Raw genomic sequence first — 25,760 nt, forward strand, 5'->3', positions numbered from 1 at the left:
GGGGACTAAGATCCTCCACGCCGTGGTGCAGCCAAAAAAACAAAACAAAAAGTGCCCTCCAAACACTTTAGATTAGGAAGGTTGTACCTGACACAAAAGCCCATCCTATCCAGTGTTTCATCTATCCAATAGGAAGAACAGACACTAGTAATATTTGTGATTTTCCCCCCATGATTGTATAACTTAATTCTCACAAGCTACAAAAGTCCCAACGTTATAGATGAGAAAACTGAGGTCCAGAGAGGTTCAGTATTTTGTCTGAGAGCTCATATTAATTAAGCAGCAGGAACTGGATTCTTGAATTCTACCCAGTGTTTGACTTCAATATTAATGTTTCTTTCATTTATATTAACTACAAATCATCTAAATATGAGCACGTTTAAAAATTTATAATGAAAACTTTCAGATACTCAAACGTAGAGATAAATCCCCATATGTCTATGCCCAGTTCTATATTCAATAATTATTAAGATTTAACCACATTTTCATCTGTTTTTCCTAAGTTCTTTGCTAAGTATTTTGTGACCAAACCTAGTCATTTATCTCCTATATACTTCAGAAGGTATATTAAATAAATCATGAACATTATATAACAATGCTATTATCTATCCCGCTTAAAAATTAACAATATTCCTTGGTGTCATCTATTACCTAGTCTATAAACAAATTTTCCCAAGTGCCTACAAAATTTCTGTCTCTCCCATTGGATTTACTTGGATCAGGCTCCAAAATCTATCTACACCATGAATTTGTTTATGCCCCTTATATCTCATTTCCTGTATAGAAATGTATTTTTTCCTTTTAGCTTTTTAATTTTTCCATGCCATTGAGTTGTTGCAGAAACCAGGCAGACTGTCCTGTAGGTGGTCCCTCATGCTGGATTTGGTTGCTTCTTCATAGTGTGATTTAACTTATTCTTACATCCCACATATTTCCTGTTAATGAAAGGTAGCTCAGAGACACAGTGCCCAATAGATCTTTCTGTGATGATGGAAATGTTCTATATTTGCACTGTTTCATACAGCAGCCCCATGTGGCTACTGAGCACTTGAAATCTGGCTAGTGTGACTAAAGTACACATTTTTAATTTAAATTTAAACAGCTACATGTGACTAGTGGCTACCATACTAAACAGTGCACTTAGAGACTTAGGTTCAACTTTTTTGGGAAGAGTACTGTAGTGGGTGAATGTTGTCCTCCAAAAGATGTGTTCATTAAAGGGTCTATGTAGATGTACTTAAGTTAAAGATCTCAAGACAAGATCATCCTGGATTATCTTAATGAGTCCTAAGTCCAATGGCAAGTGTCCTTTTAAAGAGGAAGGACAGAGAAGAATCAGAAGAGAAGGCATCGTGAAGGTGGGGGCAGAGATTGCAGTCAAGCATCTATAAGCCAAGGAATGTCAAGAGATTGCATTCAAGGATCTATAAGCCAAGGAATGTCAAGGATTGCTGGCAGCCACCAGAAGCTAGGAGAGAGGTATGGAAGGGATTCTTCCTCGGAGCCTCCGGAAGGAAACAACTCTGCTGACACCTTGATTTCAGACTTCTGGTCTATGAAAGAACTAACAGAGAATACATTTCTCCTGTAAGCCAAGTTTGTGATAATTTGTTGCAGCAAGGCTAGGAAACTAATGCAAATACCTTAAGGGTAGCATGTGCTTTAAATTGTGCTATATCAGGAGGCACACAACCTCAGGCTGTCTTACTTTAATGATGCTAAGGTGATAGCATAAATAAATTTTTGGACATTTGGGTTTTTCCAATTTCTTGCTCTTACAAATAATGCTATAATGACAAATCTCTGCAGTGATGTCTCCGCTGCAAAGTTCCCTTATCAATTGTTCATTTAATCATTTCTTCCACTGATGATTTTTGCCTGAATTAATGATTTCATTAGGGGTTGCAAAATGGTAATTTTAAAAAGTCATTATTCCTTTTACATTTATTAGTTGTAATTCGTTTGCAAAGAAAAACTTTCCTTCAAAGTTTTGGGTGTTTTGATTGCCCTGGATTATACATAGTACGAGGAAGACAGAATAAATGCTTAATTACTTTGAACTGATGAGTCAGAGTAAGGAGTTAGTGCCCTAGGTATTTCCAATGGTGACCAATGAGTTGTTAGATGCCTTTTTAGGGGAGATAAGGGGTTGTGAATATCATTATGAACTTATGTTTTTTAAAAAATACAGACTTAGGGTTTTCAATCAATTGTATTCCTTACTCTCTCTGTTGCACATATTGTCCCGTATTTGGTCAATGGGGACTGCTTTACGTTGGCGTCTTTGTCCTTTTGACTTGACCCAGGTGTCACTGATGGCTTCCTTGCTTTCTGACAAACAAGCTGTCCCAGGTTCATGGTGAGTATCTTGTGTCCCTATTCTGAAAGCAGACATTCTCCCTTGAACTCTCTTTCTGGTGGGAAATGATATCCAGAGAACACACTCTGGGGTCTAGGAGAGCCCACGGGCATTGGGTTATCATTGCTTCTGTGACTTTTCTATGGATAGAGCTAGGAAATACATCTTTCTGAAAAACATCACAAGGTCAGGCTGCTATTTCTGATTCAGATTTAACATTACAGGATGTTAACTTTAAAAAGTTTTAGGTTTGTTTCTCTTTTTTTAAAATGAAAAATCTTGATTCTTAATACCAATGACATAAATATTTATTTGTATTATCATATATATGATTCTACATACATATTGTTTTGAAACAATAATACCAATAATACTAACAAACTATTGAATGAAGTTTAAGATGTTCATGGCTCCATTTTTTGTTAGAATGTATCCCATTAAATAAGTAGAGTCAAAATGCTGTGTTCCATATCACTTCAAGTATTTCTTTTTTCTGAGTTGCTATGCAACCAATTTGTTAAGTTGTTCATTTTGCTTTGTTTTCCATTTTTAGGGATATCTTTTTGTTTTCTTTGAGTTTAATTTCATTTGATAAGTATGTAACACATTTATATTTCCAAATTCAACTGTATACTACATGTAGGTATACAACTTTCAACAGTCTTCTTTATCTTAAGCAATATATATATTTACTTTTCCAAATGAAAGCAAACAGGATTATATATTTACAGCCTTTCTCACACAAAAGGTAGATTACTTAGCATTTTTTTCTGCACTTTACTTTTTTACATGGCAGTATCTAGAAGAAAGTATCATATTAGTAAACAGAGATCTTTCTCATTTAAAAAAAAATTTCATAGTAGTTTACTGTGTGGACATGCTTTTGTTTCTCTAATGAATCATAAAGTTTTGGACATTTGGGTATTTCCAACTTTTTGCTGTTATAAATAACGTTATAATGACAAATCTCTGCAAAATATTTTTGCTGTTGTGGCTTTAGATGAATTCATAGAAATAGGATTGTTGAGTCAAAGAGAAATTCACATGTAATTTTCCTAGATTATGACAAATTTCCTTCCATGATTGTTCTACTTTGCATTACCACTTACAGTGTAGGAGGAGGCTCATTTCTCTACAGTCCAACTAACAGAGTACAGTGTCAAACTTTGGGATATTTGATAAACCTAGGTGAGAAGTGATATTTCAGTAAAGTTTTAATTAGCCTGTCTCTTATTATGTGATGCTGAGTATCTTTTCATATGTTTAAGGGCCCTTTTCATTTCCTCTTCTGTGAGCTGTCCATATCTTTTGCTGATTTTTCTATCAGATTGTCATTTTTCCCCTCGATTTTTCAAAGACCTTTGTGTAGTAGCAATATTAGCTCTTTGTGATAGAAGTTGCATATATTTTTTCTGAGTTTGTCATTTATAATTCCACTTAAAAATTACTGATTAGTATTTCACACTTTATAATTACCCTCAAAAGCTTTCTAAGATGTTGCTACTTTTGCATACTATTTCTTGATTGATTTGTCTCATGTGGAATGTGTCAACAGTACAATTCTGACTGACTTGACCAGTGCTAGGAAGATGTAGGCACTGGAATTCTCTTTGTTGCTACTGTGTGAGCCCAAACAACAGAGCCAGAGATGAATAGACAGTAGAAGAGGAGGTTTGCTACCTGTAGTGGTGACGGTGTTCGAGGTCAGAAAAGGTTTTTCAGGGGAGAGCTATAGGGTAAAAGAAGTAGTATCATTAGAAGAGATTATAAACTACCTGCTGTACAGTTTTCTTTTTTGACAGTGGATATAATTTGTCCTGCTGTCATTTCTGCTTTTACAATAGAAGCTGCAATTAGGTCACTACAATTATCCTTTGTTCCAGAGAATAGGCCCAGTTTCTTCAGCTTTTCCTTGTGAGTGCCATTTCAAAGCTGCAAGTATACCTGACCAAGAACAATTACAGTTTTTAAAATTATTTTTATTATTATCATCATTATTGTTATTCTAACCAGCCAATACAGAGGTGCATTCAATCTTTGTGATCAATGTTTCTTGTTTTTGACAAAGCTATTTTAACTGCATTAATATTTTTTTACCATTTTCTCCTTCCTGCCCAGGTGCCTATAACATTTTCTAAATGATCTCCTTTTGTCCCGTCTATTTTTCTTGTCAGCTTAAACCAGAGCTGATGTCGTAAGGGAACTAGATTGACAGGATAATTTATCACTTCTCTTGTAATAAATAAGTAAATATATTTCTGTGTAGCAAGTTTTATATTCTATTAATGCTGACATGCAAATTCTTCAATGCTGTTAATTGAGTCATTAAGTAGACTTTTTCTTTTTTTTTTGTTTGTTTGTTTGTTTGTTTTGCGGTACGTGGGCCTCTCACTGTTGTGGCCTCTCCTGTTGTGGAGCACAGGCTCCGGACACGCAGGCTCAGCAGCCATGGCTCACGGGCCCAGCTGCTCCACGGCATGTGGGATCTTCCCGGACTGGGGCACGAACCTGTGTCCCCTGCACCGGCAGGCGGACTCTCAACCACTGCGCCACCAGGGAAGCCCAAGTAGACTTTTTCTTCATGGTTTTCTCTTTGTACACACACATAGCCCATGGAGTCCTTCCTGGTTTGCAGAATCAAATAATGTTATGTCTCGTGGATATTATGCCAGAATATTGTACATGAATTTGTGCCCGTGTTTTGCCATATGTCGTGGGGCAAAGGGCATGTTGATGCTCATTATAGCAGGTCAAGGCATCGAAGTTTGGGAAGCCCGTGAGAGTCAGGTGTGGTCTCAGATCATTCTCATTCTGGATATCCCTGAGAGGTTAATTGCTTCTTTCTTTGCCTATGTGGGATGACCACAGAAAAGATTTCCATATCCCACATAGCCAAGAACCAACCAAACTGCCCATATCAAATGGGTTTTTATCTATTTGACAATGAATAGATTTCATATTCTAAAATCATGGCAGTAATTTTCAGTTCTTACCTATTAGTTGCATTTTTTACAGTGTCAGGTGGCAAAGATTCTTTAGTACCTTCCACTGCTACTAAATACTACCATTTCAAGAGAACTGCCATTCAGTGAAGGTTCTCCTATTATTGCAATTTACATTTTCCCTAAATTTATACCTTTCCCAGACCCATTAAATTTTCTCCGTTGCTAATGTATTGAGTTCCTGTAATTTGTATTCTCATAATGTGGACAAATTTCTCAGAAATGCTTAGTAAACATCTTTAGCCTTCATTGGGAAATTAGCCCCAAAGAGAGGTTGGGGGAGGAGGGGACGAGTGACAGAGTACATACTATTTTCTCTGATAATGCATAGTTCTCTTATAGCAATCCTATACCGGGGCCCCTACAAACAATGTCATTAGGCATTGAAGCCATTAGGAGATGTTCCCAGGTTGCTGGCCAGACTAACACTGAAAAATGAGGTATGAGAATCTGGCCTTGAGGGGGCTCTGCTGGGTGGATAAAGCTTATGACTTGATGTGCTTTATTCTTATTCTTACTGACATTTGTACGTAGCAAAAAAATAGCCTTATTTATTATTAATATTCCCCTAGTTCATATGTGTCCACTATTTGTAGCTCTGTGGGAAGCAGAGAGGAAGGTAAGTTTTCTGTATTAAAATGATCAGTAATACAGTGCTTTTTAACCCTGGGGCCTGCCAGGCATGATATCTGCAAAAATAAATGGCTGCCCTTTGACATGGTGTTGGTTGTCATCATATGGAAAAGAATGAGGATGAATCCCTAATGTTGACTGTTTGGGAGTATTGTAAGTCTACATAAACTTCCTGGGGGAGGAAACAGGAAAAATACAGAGAATCAAAGGAAACTAGCTTCATTTCCTTTCCTTTCCCTTATAACTCTTCTTTTCCTTCCATTTTGTCACCTGGAATTTCACACCTGGGCAGTGCTCTCCTGGACATGTCTTTGATCTCTCTCTCTATCAAAGCTAACTCACATAAAAAAATGTGCTGAAGCACTGGGAACGTGGGCACCCACACAGCATATCCTGCTCTCTTTCCTTTGTTTTCTTAGCCATAGATGTCAGATTTCTCAAGGCCATGAATGTCCACCCCCATGTCACATAGAATCTTCTTTAAAAGAACTCTGGGCTCATGAAGAACTCTAGAAATACTACCAGCCTCCCCAGGGTCTGGAAAAAAACCATTTTAGTATGGAACCATGACTGTATCTGAGACAAGGATAAATACATGCTTTATACCCACCATCTCATCCAGCCAACATGTGACGGGCACTCTTATGAAAAGCTGTGTTCCCCCAATGATGGAGAGTTTTAAAAGAAACAGAAAGTAAAGTCTTTCTCCTCCTATTCTCTTTATGCAGTACACTTTACATAGGTCAGCAAAAATAGTTTATTCAACCACTCGATTTTTTACAGTGCTTATTAGGATTGTCATTTTTGGCTTTTAAAGATGTGACTTTGTCCTAGAGGAAGCATATAGAATATTCTCAGAAGTCCAGACACATGCCAAAAAGGGCGACTGGTAGTCAATTTGGTTTCTTTGGTTCCCACGTTTACTATGTACTAGAAACTATGCTAGACTAGATGAAAAGGACAGGGGACACTTGAGTGCCTGGTGGAAGACCCACAGCCTTGCCCATCAGGTCTGAAAATTAAGGTCTCCTCCTAATTCCAAAAGGGATGGGGTCTGCTTAATATGGGTCCAGGCCTGAGATGAGCCAGCACCAGGAGCATCCTTGGCAACTGGCCCTCCCCCATGTACACATTACAGATGGGTCACGGAAAAAAGCCAACAATCATTTTAGATGATCATGATCACATAGTCATCAGAGAAGGTCCAACAAGCTAATCCATGTGGTGCCTGCTGCCTACGGTGATTCTGCCAAAGAGCTGGCAGGCAATTAGGTAACAAGATAACTATCAGAAATGACCCCCGGCCTTCTCTAATGGGTATTGAGGAGAAATATTCAACCACAACCACTGGTTCCAACCTGGGTGGGTGGGGCTTTGAGGGAGGCTTTTTAAAGGACCACATGTTCTATGCACATGGTCTTGAGAATTACAGTAAGGATTTTTTTACATGATATGATAGGCAATGGGCATTTGTACATGGGAGTCTAATGACTGATCTATCCTCATGTGCTCCTTCACAAAGACCAGTAGATACTATACCAGCCATAATCTTGGGAGCGCTCACCCTCAGTTCTGACCACAGCATGCCACTACTCATCTGGCTCCCTATTCCTTGGTCCAACTAGGACCCTTTGCTCCAGGTTTTATACTTAATATAGGAAGCTTCTTAACATTGAAAAGAGGACTGGTTTACCTCTTACTGGAACCACAAATTGCCAAAGTAAAGTAAAAAGTAAAGCCTGTAAAGTGTTGGGAAGAAGGGAGGGATTGGCATATCTTACTGTAGTTAGCAGGGTACTGCAGTGGTCTGAATTTGAAGATGTGAGGAAACATCTTTCAATTCCTTCGATTAATACTTGAGATTTAGATCTTATTCAGGCTCCATCTATGAGCAGTAAAGAAGCATACATTTTAAAAGAGGGGAAGGATATGGCTAGATATCTCCCTGCAGGGAGAATTCATTCTTTAAATAGCAGCCTGGCTGATCTCTTAAAGAATAAATGTTTAACGGCTTCTCTGTGTAAAATACCTCCATGTCTTCCTTTTACATGTAGGCAAAATCCAATCTCCTTACTATGACGGAAGAGGCTGTATCATTAGACACAAGTCCTTTGTGACTTAGGCTTATGCCGCTCTCTGTTCTCTTTACCAAACTCCAATCCTGTGGCATCATTTGCCTGAGGCTTCATTAGCACTTGCTGTTCTTTCTGCCTGAAACCCTCTGCCCCCAGGTCTTCGTGTGGCTTGTTCACCACTGTGATTTGAGTCTTGGCACCTCAGACAACCTTCCCAGTCCTGTCTCCCTATCATGTTGTTCTATTCTATTTTTTTACATAGTTCTGTCACTACTTGATTTTATTTTTTCATTTATCTGTTTACAGGAATGTAAGCTTCACAAGAGCAGGGACCTTACTGGCTGTTGACAGATCTAGCCCACTGCCTGGCACATGATAGACACTCAATAATGTGACCATAGAAGCAGAGGGAAGCAGGGTCTGAGAGAGAAGCCATGTGACAATGAAGGTAGAGACTGGAGAGGCATACTTTGAAGATGGAGCAAGGAGCCATCAGCCAGGGTTGCAGGCAGCTAAGTAAAAGGCAAGGAAATGGATTCTCCCCTAGAGCCTGCAGCCTGAGCTGATTTGACTTCATCCCAATAAAACTGATTTCAGAATTGTGGCCTCCAGAACTGCACAAGAATACATTTGTGCTGTTGTGATAATTTGTTACAGCAACAATAGGAAACTAATACAGATCATGAATAAATGGAATTGATGGGTCCTAAATAAAAGTATTTAGGCATGCCCTATTTTCTTTCAGAGCCTGGGATGGTGTGTCAAGGTTAATCTTTTCTACAATGTTGGAATATAAGTAATGAAACCAACCCCACACCCTATGGCACGTAAAGAGAAAAGTAAGCCAAATTCTGGAAGCTTTCATACTGTGTGCCATGAACAGATCGAAAACATGTTTACTGTGGAACGCAGGAGAAGGAACCTAAATAAATGTCTTCAAATGTCAAACATAACAATTATACTGGAGACATTACTGTGGGCACAACACCTATACAAACTGGTCCTGGCAGCTGACATCTGTAACAAAAGAAACAACTCCCCAGAAGGAGAGCTGTGGATTTAAAACAGATGACGTCAGGCCTTTCCTAAACAAAGATATCTTCTTATCATCTCCCCCAAATACATTAGACAGCACACATTTTCTTCTGCATTTTTAAAAAAGCAAAACTTGAAAATGAGCAGCAATCTTTTATTCCCCCTCTTAGAAAATCTACAGTGACCTGTTTGCAAATAATACCGTGGAAGCATCCCAGAAGAGGCTCTTGGTTCATTAAAATAATCAGCATATTCCAATATGCATTCATCTCTGAAATAATAACAATTCAGTTTCAATAAATTAATTATGGTTTTAATGAGTGAAATTTACATTTATATTTCTGCCTTAAGATCTTCATGGAAGGAAGCATCCTCACCTGTACAGCTCCACTGAAGCAAGGCCTTTTTCTGTGTAGACCAGCAGAGGCTGATGGATCCCCTAACACTGCTGTTTCAGAAATGGAGAAGCAGGATGTCTGGAGAAGCAGCCAGACAGACTGGGCTTGCAACCAAGCTCAGCCACTAGCTAGTTTTGTACCCATGGGCAAAAGGGGAGAAAAAAAGGCCTTTTGTCACCCTAGTTTGCTTCTTCAGTTTTTCAAAACTGTAACAAAAGTTCAATTTGCTCTACCTTTTTTGATTATGGGTCTAGCATATAGACCTATATACAAATAAATAGTGTGTAATCCACCTATCAACAGACATATTTTGGCAAATACCTTCCAGACTACTAAAATTATTATTGTTTATAGTTAAAATATTTAAAGAAATTTTGTATTTTTCTGCAGACTAGGTCTTCAGTAATATAAACTTATAACCCATAGTTATCTGGCTGACTCAATGAACTGTTATTTTCCCAGAAAGTTTTGCCCTAGACTTTTCAACTGTCTTCTTTCTCAGCTTTAGAGAAAAAAACTATAATAGAAAGTAACCTGACTGCTCGGAAATTCCCTAAGATTTCAAATAAAATTTTTTCCAGAGTCTTAAACTCCCCTCTAGTTAGCTAAATATCATATATTATTGATGGGATTAAGAATTTAAATTTTTAAAAGTCTCTTTCAATTTTCTACACAGTTAAGTTGTACTTTATAATTGATTTTAATGATTTCATTGTAAGTGTCTAGATATACTGGATGATAAAGAAGGTCTGTTCTACTGTCCCAGCTGTAACACAATATTTTCATGGCTGCCTTCTCTGTGATCATATCGCATTTTTATATCCCATTACATTATTTATCACAGTTTAGCTTTACTGTAATTAGTTGTGTATTGGTCTCTCACCTCTCTCTTAATCATGAACTTGTTGAGGGTACTGACTAGGTTGTGGTGCTATTTCCCCTAAGTGCCTAGCTGCTCAATTAATGTTTGCTGAATTATAGAAGCAGTCAGTCCAAAAATAATTAAAAAGCCAAAAGTGAATCAGAGCAGAAAGTATCTACCCAAATCTTCTAAGTGGAAAAATTTCCTATGACTTCAATTTAACTTCAGATTCAAAGGCCTAATTGTATATCTCGAGAAAAAAGATCTAGGGAAGTAAAATAGATTGTTAGTTCTTCAGATGATCGAAAATATTAAAAGTCATCAGTATACAAATCTCTCTTTTTAGAACTCAAATTGGGACCTATTCAACTGAAATGACCAACTAAAGGTGACCTTTCATATGAGAAATGTGAAAAATAAAAAAAGAGAGAAGAAAAAAAAAGAGAAAATGAATAGAAGACGGTAAGGATTAGCAATAGTTTAGCCAAATGAGTACTGCGGGTTAGAAAGAAACATGCTTGTTAGATCTTAAAATGCACAGGAAGTAGGTGGGACTCACAAAGACCTCAATGGAGGGCCCCTCGAGAAGGCTAGCCTCTAGTATACATCCTGTGTGAATGGTACCTAGGACTGTTAAACACAGAACAGATTCAGAAACATTTCTGCACTTCCATAAGAGGAAAAGGGGGCTGGCTTGATCTTCTAAGGAAGGTTCCAGCATATGGGGATCAGGCTGGAGGGCTATGAAGAAGAGGTGCAGAGATGCACTTGATAAACTCTGTATGGGATGGAACATGCCGCCTTTCAAATATAAAGATGACATGCTGCAGGGTGCTCTCAGTCATTCTCCCTGACAATAAGAGTTCACTTGCTCTCTTAGTCTGAAGGTCTTTGTCCAAGAGAATACACTTTTAGATTTCACCTGGGATTGGAGGTACAGGTTTGGGCTACTTATAAGAATTGCAAATTGCTTGATGATAAAGATCCCCTCTTGATCCTTTTAAAAAATTAATCTCTGAGTCCTTAGACCCTATTACAGTACTTGGACAATGATGGGTGCTTAACTGAGATATTTAATACATCAATGGTTCATAAACAGGTGTAGTTTTTATAATATTAACCTTATTAGCATATTGCCTTAACTATTGAGCCAACCAGCTGTCTGCACTGAACAAAATTAACGAACCTCCCTGCGTGGTGTGCTCACCTGCAGGCTCAGGCCCTCAGCAGCATTTCAGGGATGAAGTGTGGAGGTGAGACTGTTACTTTTCCCAGAAGGTGTTCCATTCCCCCGACCGACATTTTTCTCATTTTCGTTTCAACACCTGCCCCTGCATCCAAGTAGCCCTCCTGCCCTCTTCATGACTATCCTTTCATACAGTACATAAACTAATCCTGTGCAATAATTCATTTAAACCTGAAAACTGCTACTTTTCCAATCTGCCAAGGAATGATTAGTAAATACTCAAGACAGGGCTGAGAAGTACACCACCCTAGTGGGCACTATGAAACCTATATATGAGTTACCTGTCTATGTAACTATCAATCACACACACACACACACACACACACACACACACACACACACACACAATTATAGATGTTCCCACAAACAGGAAACATCTTAGCTCAGCCAGCTAAGCTCTCTTAATACCAGAAAGATGCCCTCAGATACCACAAAGGAATAAAATAAAACGTAAGCACTTCTGAGCTAGTCTATGCCCAACACTGTTTCTCATATTCCTTTAGATGAAAAAATTCCTCTCTTATGTTATCTGATTATAAAGCAACATAAAAATGAATGTGTAAATAGAATCATAAACATGTCTACACAGTTTTGTATGTTTTCAAATGCTCCAGAAAAGTTGTAAAACCATACTACCCATTTTATTTTTAATTTGTGATATTTGGAGATCTTCCTCAATTTCCCCTCTTTAGTTGGCATGCTGTTAGTAAAATGTGTTCCTCTTTTCTGGTCCGAAGCAAAACCTCTAAGTATATCTTCAGTAACTTAAATTTCCATCTTGGTTCACACACCATATTGGTTTATTATGTAACTCTAAAAAAATTTTCTTTGAACTTAAGCAGAGCCAAGCTTATGTAAGCTACAGTAGTGTGAACCACTACTGGTAATTGATATCTGCAGGAGGTTATTTCAGATTGATCAATGAAGGTTGCACGACTAGCTTGAGTCCATTTATTTCCTCTGAATAGTTTTCACTTGATGATATGAATTGGTCATTGATATGAGGCATTCACTTTTGTCTTAAGTCACATACATATTTGAGGCAGGGAATATTTTAGCATAATGTCAGTTTTCTTGGCACTGAATTTTTGTGTGCTGGTAAAAAGAATTAGGCTTCTTCAAGAATTGACAGTCCATTTCTTAACACTTTGTAAAATGTTCTGGTTTCATTTAATATGTTTCTTTGTCAGGCCTTACTTGTCCATCCTTTGAAATTGGTGAGGTAAATGCATAGTTATTGGGAATAGGATTGATTGATAAAAACTAGAAAAATTATTACAGCTAGTTTTTAATCTGCTGTGTAAAAAAAAATAGGAACATATTCAATTTGGGTTGAATAATATCCAAAGCAGCCAACTGTAATACTGAACCATTTGTTAAAACTATGATCTTGTTTTTTCCAAAGTGGAATATTTAATAGTCATTGCAGAATTTTTTTTTAATATGTATTTATGTGACTGTTACAAAATACAGCTCTGAAATTTAAAAGTCCAACTAGTAAATTATCCTCTTTTGGCTTTCTTATTACATCCACTATAACAAGATTAAAAACATATGAATTATACTGCATTTTCTTGACTCGGTGATTTTTTTTCTTAAGCTAAGTCAACCCACTAAAATATCCTTTGATGCTCGTTCAGCTAAAACTTTATACTTTTGCAAAGACACATTATGTGATTTGAAAATATCTTTAAGTGCCTGGAATATCTGAATTGGAAATGTGCCATCTTTTACATCTTCACTAATAGAATTTTTAATTAGCTGTTGATACTGTCAATAATAGAGTTCACTATTATTTTTTAAAAATGATTTGTCTAAGCAACTCCTTTTCCACTCATTTGTTTTTTTATTTTTTAAAACTGGTGCTTACTATTATAATCAAAATAATTTTTAAACAGAGCACTGTTGTTTCAAAAATAGGCAAGAACTTTAGGAAAAATATTTTAATACACGTTATTGTTTTTCCCATGTATTACTAGAAGTTTATCCATTTTTAAAATTACATAAATAACTTATTTTAAATCTGATTATTTTATACTTTTAAGTTAACCAGGACTTTACTAAATATCTTCTCTTTATTGAGATGTAAGGAAATGAAACAAGCAGAAGTTATAATCTATGCCTCAAGAGAATTAGGATCTAGGCAAGAAGGAAAGACATGAAACTGCAGGAGAGTGTATAATAAGGAATTATCTTATAAGACAAAGACTCTAATTTAATGGTAATGTGGACTCCTAATTGCAGACTAGGATTTTAGTAATATTGCCTCCCTGAGAGAGTAGCTATATGGCATCTGGTATATTACAAATGGCTGTCGCTATTTTTCCTGATTCTCCATTTCCATTACAGTTTTTATGCTTGCCCCCTGAAATATAATCTGCACTGTGAATTCTGATTGAATCGTCTCAACATGCAGCACAAAAAAAAGATCCTCCTTTGATGGAGAATAAGCCAAGGACAGTGTGCCTCATCTATGCAATCAAATTCAGTTTTCCCTGTAAAGGCAAATTTTTCCTTTTAAAAGGTTGAAATGAATGGCACTTAAAAATTTCAACTGGTTAAATTTAAGCCAATGGAAGAGAATGGGGGCAAAAGCCCATTTAAAACAAAAACAAAAACAAAAAAAAAAACCTCTCTAGGCCCATAACATTTCCATTTGTTTGTGAAATGGATGAATCTCATTCTCTTTAAGGTCTTGTCTCTCAGGATCTGGTTTGGTGACAGGGAAACAGGTGTCGATAGTCCTGATGGGCTGGTCACTGTGTCAATGACCATTTTCACTGTTCTACTACCAGTTACAAATAATCTCATGCTTCTGGATACCATTTCATAGCCCAGGGGAAAGACTTATTTTTCTAAACTCTATAGCTTTGTCCACCATTGATATAGCCTATTCTGCCTCTTGATTCCATTCTAGCAATTATTCCCTGGAAAAATAAAATTAGAATCAGTGCAGCTTTACATTTGTTTCTTCATTCATTCATCCATTATTCAACAACTGTGTACTAAGTACCTACTCTGTGAAACGTAATGTGTTAGATGCTGAGAGAAACAGAGATATAATTATGATGTGGTCCTCGCCTTAAGGAAATTACAAGCTAGTAATGGAGAGAAGGCATGTTTGTAATCACAGACATCTACAATTCAATGCAGCAAAATAACAACAGTAATAACAATGTGTATCTATCCTGTGCCAAGCACTGCTCTAGATGCTTTAAGCATTTCATCTTATGTAAATTTCACAGGAACTCTGAAGGCTAGGTATTATTTCTCCTTCCAAAAAATTTTCCAAATGAGTGAGCTGAGGCTCAGAAGCTTTCAGCAAAGTGTGCACAATCGCACAGCTGGTGCACAGAAGAGTCAGGCTTCAAATCCAACACTATTAGATATTAATGCTCATTCTCTTTCAAATAAACACAGTCTCTAAGAAAAAAAAGTACGTTCGCCATTTATTGAGCATCTCTATGCCTGGCACCATTCTGAATGTTTCACTTCAGTGTCTCAATTAGTCCCCACAACAATATTATGATGTTACGATGGTTATCTACCCCTTTTGTCGTTAAAGAAAATGAAGCTTAGCAAAATTAAGTAACTTGACCCAAGTTACTTAGTGGAAGAATTTTCTTCCAACTTAGGTAGTTTGGGAAGGTATAATGGAAGAAGTGGGGTTTCAAAGAATTTTCATTGATTCGGACCAACTGAGTCAGGAGGAGGGTGTTCCAGGCAAAGGAAATGGTATTAGGAATGGCACAGAGATTGGAAAGTGCCATAGTAGTTTCAAAAAGAGTGACCATTCCAGGTTGGCTAAGTACACGGGTCACCTTGCACAGGAGTGGAAATTATAAGAAAGCTAGGCTATAGTCAGGTACATTAGGCCAAGGAGTTTGGACTGTACACAGTAGACAAGTGAGCCATTGAAAGTTCGGAGAGAGGAATGACTGATCAAAGCCATTATTACTGATCCATTCTTCTCCAGCCCGCTATATTTAGCAATCTCTGCTTCAAGAAATCATGATTTCACAAATTATTATTTATTTGTTAAGTTCATCCAAGAACATGAATACTTACAGCTTCCATCTAAACAGCCAATTGTTACTATTGTTAAAAAAAAAAAACAAAGCCCTTTTACGTGACCTCTAGAAAAGCAGACTTTTGTGCCATAGCCCAAACCAGTTCAACCTTCTTAACTTTCAATACTAAAATCAAACAAAGGGCACAGAGCAGAAGGCGGCTGGAGTTTGGGCCTGGGAAAGGGGTCAGGTTCCTTTGGCCATCAATCTGAAGTCAATTCAGATGCACTGCAAAGTCATTAATTAAACTACAGAGCAAGGACAGGTGGGTGGGAGACAGCAAACAACGAAGAAAAGGACACTTTCATTCCATTTCCACCAAAGACTAAATTTGAAAATATCAGCAGACCAGAGTTATCCTCCTTTCATGTAATACATTTAACAGAAATGCAAATGTGAGATGTCGTGAATTTAATGACTGTGGTTACAAGTGTTTTCTGCAATCACATACCGCATGAACTTGAGAGGCTGGCAGTCACCCATGCTATTTGTACCCCTCCTCCCTGAATTTGCTTCCATGGCTGTCAAGCAGTGGTTGCAGCCAGCACTCCAAACGCCCCTCCCCTGCTACCGTGCTGCCATCTTGTGCCCAGCTCACTTGCTTGAGGAGCAACTTCCAACTGGTGATCAATAAGAAACGACAAGAAGCTTCTTGCATGGGAGTATCTGGCATGACTCCCGGCTGGGCAAAGTCTGTGTTCAAGTTGGCCTTCTTCATCATGACAGTATCCAACTCAGCAACTTTCACAGATGGTGTGTCTCAGAGCATTCTGGGCTCCCAAATGATACTAAACGGATTACCTGGGGTCTTGAATCCCCAGAGCTGGCCAGAAAATAACACTGAGCACCTAGAGTGAACCAGGTGCTTGTTTCATAAATAAAACTTTTCAGAAAAGTCTGAAAGCCAGACGTCTCATTTAACAGATGAGAACACAGAGGTTTGAGGCAGTTTAGTAGCTTGACAGCGTGCTCATGCAGAGTCAAGTCTTTAATACGGGTCTAACCTACTCCTGGGTTTTGCAATTTTTCTGCTTGGCCACATGCCTCCCCCTGGGCCACCACCCAGGCCAGTTGGCCCTAAACATAGCTATAAGCAACACCTGGGAAATAGTTTTAAAATACGTATCCTTGGGCCCAATTGCAGATGTACTGAATATCCATAGCATATTTCTATCTATATCTATACCTATATGTATTTAATCTAATTATCTATTTATCCAAAACAGGGTTTGTGAACCTTGGCATTTGTCAACTGACATTTTGGGCTGGGTAATTCTTTCTTAAGGGGGTTGTCCTCTGCATTGTAGGATGGTGAGAAACATCCTTGTTCTCTACCTACTAGGTTCCAGGAGCACCTCCCCCCTAGTGTGACAACTAAAAATGTCTTTAGACATTGTCAAATGCCCTTTGGGGGGAAAACCACTCCCAGCTGAAAACCACTAATATAAAAAACTGCCACGGCAATTTGGAAAAAGCATATTCAAAGTTTGGTGTTTATAAATCACATGTCTAGGTTAGAATTTCTATATAAAGAATATGAGGGGAAAACAAAGCAGATCTGGAAGACAACAGGCTGAGTATCCTTTCAACTTGCAGATTTTGCCCACCTCTAGGAACAGTAACTAATCTTGGCCTCCTGAGTGGGTGTATAGTCATGGAAGTTTTCTAAAGCAGGATACAACATAGCATATGTCCAAATAAGAAATGAAGATGAGATACTTTAGAAATTCTAGAAAATATTATTTGATTTATAGAAGTTTGATTTGTCCACATTTTTAGAGCACTTTTAGCAAATTAAGTTTATTTGTACACTGCCCAGCTCCAAACTAGTCCACAGTAAATATTCTGGATTCTCTTAACTTTTATTTACTGAAATTTTCATCTTTGAAGGAACTTAGTTAAAAAGCATTTTATCCAAATAAAATGTTAGGCCTTAAAGAATTATTATTGCCATTTCATTTCATGGTAATAAAAAGAGGGACACATCCACAAAAGTTGTTTATCCAAAGGTATGAAAACAATTGATAAAATGGGTACTGGACTCTCATTTCTAAGTTCTAGTCACCAAAGTCCTTCTACCTAGTTACAGCCACCCAAAGCTTTCACAGAAAATGTTCTCAAATTGTGCCTCTGACATCCGTAACCTCCATTGAACCAAATATATCTGTTATCTGACTGGCAAAAAATCCAGTGAATTACCAAAGTTTGATGATTATATTGAATATATTTTTTGTGTGTATATTAAAACCAAATATCCAGATCAACAGAATTTAGAACTTCTTTCCAAGTTTTTCTCAGGTTAGATATTCTGAACATTTCTGTGGGATCACTGTAGGTAGTTTAGTAAATTCCTTTTTAGAATGTATTTCAGAATATAATTGTAGCACTACAATTGAGTACAATAATATAATATGTCACTCTAGGGTATTTGAATATAAGAGTATCCTTTTAAAACACTTTTTTAAAGAGCTGGTGTACTTTGATCTTAGAAGTTTGTCTAAACGACTGCTGGAAAGCATGCCAGTCAAGTGATTCATTTTATGTATTAATCCAGCTCGGCTGACAAGTAGTTGCTAATACAGCACTTCTAACATTGACTCAAGTCGCATAAAAGGATTTTGGCTCATAAAAAATGCTGGCATGGCATGAGGATGTAGGTGTTCCCATCTCTTGCCTCTAGGAATATAGGCATGTGCCAAATTTTGCTGGTGACCACAAGCATTTCTGGGAAGATAGGTGTTATGAAGATCAAAAAAAATGTGCAGCTATTAAAACTATCTGCATCCCCCTGTATCTCATGCCCTCATTTCTCTAAATAAGAGATACACCTTGGAAGAGGGGCGGTAGGTGTGTGGCCACTATGCCCTGTGTTTGTGTTAGCTCGTGCTGACCCTTTCTCTTTCTCTCTCTCTCTCTCTGTTTTTAATTCTTATTCTAGGGGAGAAGGCTACCCTTACCCTAATACAAGCATCAATAGTAATTACTGGGATACGGCAAATCTCTTTTCATTTACTGAGATGGTTAGCACTATCAAAGACAGAAATCTGATAGCTTCTTTCTGTAAGCATAAAATGAGAACATGACCTTGTCCTGAGAAACGCCATCTAGTAATATTTTTCATAACTTCCATGCAGTGATGATCTAATAAGAATCTAAAAGTAATTAACTGGATCTCTTTCAGCCAACCAAAGCCTTATTCATTTTTATCAGGATTCTAAGGGAGCCATAAATTGGGGAATTTTGAAAAACTGGGATCTAATCCAGTCCATGATCTGATCAGGGTTCAGTGGTAATAATAAATTGGGACTATTAAAACTGGGAATCATTCCAACATTTTATTTTGCCCATACCACAGGACCTAGCAAATTCTACGGCAAAAGACAGGGATATTGAGAGAGGAGTAAAACCATGCTGAATTAATCATTTGTAAGTAATCATGCCAAAACATGGGTGTTTTCAACAGTTTAAATAGTGCCAAAGTTTAAGTTCAATAAATAATTAATTATAGAGAGTCTCTTGGCAAATTAAAGAAATCAACCTTCTGGTTCCTTTAATAAAATATGCACTCTTTTTAGGATACAATAATGACAAAATCCTATTAATTTATTTGTTGCTCTATGTATTTAGGGGTGTAATACTTATGTAGGTTACAACATAAAACACTAATTCAAAATATACTTTCCTTTTCTTTCTTAGAATACAATAAGCATCTTCATTTTTCAGTGTGCACAAATGTTGGATAAACTCTAGCCTTATTCTGGTTCTCATTTCAATTTCCAGTAACATAAAAATCTCCCATAATTAAATAAAATGCTGAGAGGTTGGGAATAGATTTTCACCCACTTGTATTCTCAAACTCTAAATGGTTTCTGAATGTTTTTATATCTCTGAGATGCATTTCGTTTATGTGGGGAACTTGCAGCTGCATAATTAAATCTTGGTTTGCCAAATATCAAAAACACATGTATTGATTTAAACTAAGGGAACAGGCCACAAGCAGCTCAGCTGATAAGGCAAGGGAGAAGCCTCTGCAGTTCTTGGAAGGCTTCCTAAAGGAAAGAAAACTAAGAACCTTGAGTGCAGACACTGAAACCGATTAACTTGCCTAAATCTTAGCTTCAACTCTCACTTAGGCATTCCGTTCAGGCCAGTTGTTGAAAACAAGAGCCATATGTTTTCATACTTCTCAATGCTGCAGCTAGAGAGGTTACCACTTTCCCCCCTCAATTCCTCATTGATCCTAAGATTCTAATAAGATCTACAAAAACAATGTTTCATTAACACGGTAAATGAGCTCCCTTGCAAAATAAACTCTGATGTGGTATAAGAGTAATACAAGATCTTAGAGTGCAAACTCATATGTTATTAAACTCCCCCCCCCACCAATTTTAGTAAGAATTTCATTTTGTAAAATTTAATTCAGAATCAGTAATACGGGACTTTAATGGAAGACAGCCTTTGGTCAATGGAGATTTTCTCCCTCAGTGCAATAATCTTAAATAAACGAGGGGAACATATTTATCTTTAACCAATCTCCACCTGACTTTTGAGAAGGTATTAACAATACAAGTACAACATGCATAATGTTAGGTACTTTATAGGTCCTGGAATCTGGTTAATTTCACACTTTGTGGAAGGTTACAATTTTAAAGTCTTAATGCTAAACAACAGCAATAAAAGTACATGGTTTACTGACTTGTTAAGACCATACCTTGCTTTTAGCTCACCATACTAATTTACATAATCTGAATATTTGGAAAATACTAATTTAATTTAGCTTGATAAAGAATTCTAGGAGAAATAATCTTTGAACATAATATTGGATTCATTCTTCTAGCAATGGATATTAAGCATTTGGAACTAATGTTTTATTATGGCCAGTTTCACTGGAGCGTGAACAAAACGATGAGTTTATTTAAAACAGAGCTTCACTGCCATGGACTGTTTGACTTATTTCAGGAGGGGACACATGATCAGCTCAGGAAATCAAATATGAGACTAAGAAAATCCTAACACGCAATTATAAGCGAGAAACTTGGGCTTATACATTCAGATAATAATAGTGCATATGCTACCATGAATCAGTGCCATAGCCAGTTCAAGAAAGGCCACTCTAAGGAGTTTAAAGTAAATGCTTCTATACTCAGATATATATATATTTCTCAGACCCTAAGATCTGGGAGAGACCACAGCGATCATCTAAGGACACATGCAACATTAATGGCACAGAAGATGATTTCTGACGGTATGTGGCTTGATGAATTTAATTATGTTAATTTACATGGTTTTGCATTTATGTAACTTTTTAATTGAAGATATATAGATATAAATAAACCAATGAAGATAATACATCAGTGACTGAAGTTTATGAAACTGATGCTAGTCCAATCCTTTCCTGTTGCACTCATCCTTTCTCAGTGTAATCATCAGCTTCTTATTAGACATTTCCAGTGTCAAGACACTCACCACTGCATGAGACACTCTAATTTGTCAGGATGTTTTCCCCTCTATCAAGCTGAAGGCTACCTCTCTTTTTTTTTTTTGCAGTACACGGGCCTCTCAGTGTTGTGGCCTCTCCCGTTGCGGAGCACAGGCTCCAGACGTGCAGGCCCAGCGGCCATGGCTCACGGGCCCAGCTGCTCCGCGGCATGTGGGATCTTCCCGGACTGGGGCACGAACCCGTGTCCCCTGCATCGGCAGGTGGACTCTCAACCACTGCGCCACCAGGGAAGCCTAAGGCTACCTCTCTTAAAATAATTCTTTTTTAGAATCTTCAAGAAAACAAATGAATGGATGAATAAGTAGAGAGAGAGAATGAAAAGCTACTGGATGCTATAAAATATGTCTAATTCCTCTTCTACGTAATGTTCTTTAATCATGTGATATCAACTAAGTCTTAACTCTGCAGGCTATGCGTTCCCAGGTCCTTCCATATTTTTCAGGAGACATGGATTTAGTGCTGCCATTTTCTGTGTGTGAGACAGGCTTAGGGTATTTCAGGTGTGATCTGAGCAGTATAAAATAGAAATTATTGTTTCTTCCTTCACTTTTTTACATGAACTTCTGTAGCCTAGGACTGGATTAAGTTTCTGGCAGGCACATCCCCATGTTGACTCATACTAAGCTTACCCTCAACTAAAACCATCAGGCAAATTTTTCATATATTTGGTATTAAGTCAAACCTTCCACATCCTGTGCTTGTACAGTTCTTTTTTGGACCTAAAAGCAAGACTTTACATTTATTCCTATTAAGTTCCTTTATGTTTGATTCAGTCCATTGTTCCAGATGATTCTGTCATCAGACACACTGTCAACCCCTGCAGCTTCTTGGAATTCAAAATCTGATCAATGGGCACCATCACTGATGCCAGTGCTCAGCAGGCCAGCGTTAAAAATAAATTTTTGAGGCAAACTTTTTTCTTGCAAGCCTATATTGATGGAATATTCATTAGCAATCTTTGGGTACAGTTTCTCAATTAGCTAATAATCCTTCTAGGGTTACATGATCTGGTGTATATCTCTCTGCAATAGCCACAGGATATCATGAGAAAATACAATTCTAATGTCCAGGAGAGTACCCCTACTCTTTGTGAAGTCCAGAGATTAGAAAAGGGATTTTCAATCTCCACATCACTGACAGTTTGAGTCGGATAACTCATTGTTTGAGGATGGGGACTGTCTTATGCATTGTAGGATGTGTAGCCATATCCCTGGCCTCTACCCAGTACACAGTGGTGGCAACTCACTCCCCACACCCCCTCCAAAGCTTTGACAAACAAAAATGTCTCCAGATATACCTAAATGTTCCTTGGGAAGCAAATTTCCATCCTCCATGACACCCCCACCCCCCGAAGAACTGAGAATCTCTGTTCTACACTCTGCATTCCTCCAATCTAATCTAATAACTCAATCCACCAGTTGTGGCTTTTTTGACCTTTCCATAGCTATAGCTATGAATAAAATATTCATATATGTCACCAAAACAATTCCCTATCTGGAGTTAGATACATAGGCAAACTAAAACAAGATATGGAAATCATAAGAAAAATAATGAGAGGAATGATATAACCGTAACATTTAGAGTTGAGGTTAGATTAACCCTCGAGTAAAACAGTTACAAGGAAATTGAACCTTCAAATTATATGATTTAAGAGGTAATCTATAAGGACTTTTGTATTTGGATGCTCATCAAAGTATTATTTGGAACAGTGAAAAAATGGAAATAGACTATACATTTGAAGACAACAGAAGATAAATGAATTATGATATTTTGATCTCACAGAATATTAGGTAGTCATCAAAAGGACATAATTTCAAAACATTAATGACATGGAGAAATGCTCACAATATAATGGGAATTCTGTGAAAAAAGTAAGTATATGCAGTATGAATACCAAGTTTTCAAACAAAAAATATAGTAAAAATATCATAAAAATAGTAATAGTGGTTATGGAATTATGGTAGAATTATGCATGATTTTAATAATCTTCTTTACACTTTTTATGTAACCAAAAATTTCTTAATAAACTTATCATCTTTGTAAGTTTTGCACACATGAGGGGATGGGGTGGGGAAAGATCCATATTCCCTTAGGTGAGTGAGAACTGGCAAGTGTTCCTCTTTTGTTTGTAAAAAGTGTGCAAGTAAGGTAGGATGCTTCAGAGAGGGCATATAAGAAAGATGGCGATGTTTTTATACTGGGTTATTCAATCCTCCTGGGAAAAAAATCTGTACGTCATTTTTCATAGAATGAGAAGAATTTAATCTAATGTTCCAGCTAAATCTTGTCCCTCAAACTCAGTGATTCTCAGACTGCTGAAGAGTCACTTTGGGTATAACTATTAAGCACAGATTCCTGAACTCTAACTTCCAAGATTCTGATTCTGCAAGTCTGGTGTAGGACTTAGGAATTTTCACTTTTTAACAAGCTCCCCAAGTCATTCATTTTGATGCAGGTGGCCCATGGGCCATATTGAGAAACATAGCTATCTATAAGAAGTCATGTGTTTTGATTTGGATGAGTACTTTTTTTTTTTTTGCCTCTATTTTTGATAACTTCTTCCTGGTTATACACTCAATAGAATTGGTACGGACCCTCAGCGGTGTGTCAGTGAACTGGCTCTTTGAAAAAAACAAACCCAATTTACCATCATCTGCCAGTTTCTGTGGTGTAAATACTCCCACCATGACCAATTTCAAGCTACAATGGTTTAGCAACCAGCTCACAGAATTCTTGAAAGCTTAATAATCATCTTTCATAAACTGGTGCAGGCTGGCTTCAGTGATATACAGTATATATTATATTTAAGTGCTTTAAACTCTTTGAAAAAGGAATATGTTAGTGAAAAACTATTATATCTATGACAACTAGGATGAGCAGGTGAGCAATTGGATGGCTTGAATCATCTTTAGGTAACAAATTCTAAATGTATTAGAACAAAAGACAACTTTGTGAACTTGTATACACTATTTCCTATTTTATTCTATTTTTTTTTCCTGTGGCCAGGCCATGAAGAGTGATACATTTGCTGAGTTCTTTAAGAGTTGTGAATTGTTTCCAACAGATGATGAAGAGCCAAGAAATGGGACTGCAGGGTTGGGAGCAATGTCAAATGTTCAGCCTTCACTCCACCCTCTATGGTCTTCAGTCCCTGAGCTGTTGAAATACCCTTGGCCATTAATTCTATAGCACCCAACCATAACATCAACTTCTCCCACTTTTTCCCCTTGTACATGATTGAGACAATGTTGTCTCTAGGAAACCCACATCAGATGTGTTTTATGTGTTCATGTGCAGGAAGTGGCCTAAGTGGAGGCTAATAGTATAGTTCTTTCAATATTTTGACCAAACATATTTTAAGAAAATTGGACCTGAAGCCCATATAACCAGCTGAGGTGAGTTTACAGTCCTGCTTTTAAGATCAAAACCCCTCAGGCACCTGCTTCCTAAAGGCAAAACCAGAAAGTAAATGAACTCTTGCTTAAAGACAACCCACCTTATTTTATGAGTTATCAATTTTCTAGCTGGCACAGAGTTCCCTAGCTACTAACAGGAAACCCCCCACCCCCAAGCAAGTATTGAGCTGCAAAAAATGTGAAGTTTGCATTCTAGGAAATAGCTCAGTTTCCTGAAGATGAGGCAAGAATGTGGTACCTCAGAAAGTGAAGTCAGGGGAGCAGTAAAGACCTATGGCATGGTCTCACCGCACAGATGTCTTTGCCAATAGATGCATTAAAATCTTAGCCTGAATTACATTTTACATTACAGGATTACTGAATCTTGGGCTATGATGGAGAATTCATCTTTCTTCTCTTTGGGGCAACTCTGACAGGTGAATAGTCAACAACAATGGAAAGCACTTGATTTCTTTTTTTCTGCTCCACTGACCCTGGAACTGAGCTTATCAACCTCTCAAAAACAAGAAAGGACTAAATAGGGTTTTTTTCTTGCTATTGATAAAGTCAGCCTTCTCAATGGGAATAGACCACAAGATAGGGGTCAAAGGTTAACAGTTAGATACTCTTAGCCTGCTCTGTGCCAGAAAACGCAATGAATAAGAAGTATGATTTTCTTAGTACACATGCTAGAGTATTAAAATAAGTACAAGAACTGACTTTTTAAAAACGACAAGAACTATTATTACTAATAAGCAAGGAAAAATTTGCACAAATCTGACTTCATACATGATCAAGTCAGTATCAAATACTTAAAATTATGTAATAATCTCAGTCTTTCTCCAGGCTTCATTTGGTTGTGAAGGCAGAGAATTTTCAGGAGAAATATGAATATTCACTTACATGTTTCAAAATCAGACATTTATACATCTACTTGGGATAAATGCTAGAGTTAGCATCAAAGATATGTGAAGGACCTCTTGTCCTAATGGAACATTAAGCTCCTCAAATAGAAGAATTCAGCCCTTGCAAACTGTCATTATTTCAGTAAATGAAACCGGCCCTTTAACAGATGGGCAACATACTTTGCAACTTGCTGATGGCCTAATAAAAGGCACTGGCTTTTTAAAAATGAAGGGCATGTACTTCTCAAATTACAGTACCCAAATGGGCTTAGCAGAATAA

At 37.4% G+C, this 25,760-nt stretch overlaps 1 protein-coding gene across 4 annotated transcripts in view; it reads right to left on the minus strand.

The window, feature by feature from the left end:
* PARD3B (par-3 family cell polarity regulator beta) overlaps positions 1-25,760 on the minus strand; it is a gene marked incomplete at its 3' end in the record, with an annotated part of 1,052,967 nt that overhangs the window by 213,768 nt on the left and 813,439 nt on the right. The window lies entirely within an intron of this gene.

Source organism: Hyperoodon ampullatus (assembly GCF_949752795.1).
Source record: "Hyperoodon ampullatus genome assembly, chromosome: 8".
In the NCBI taxonomy this organism is placed as follows: Eukaryota; Metazoa; Chordata; class Mammalia; order Artiodactyla; family Ziphiidae; genus Hyperoodon; species Hyperoodon ampullatus.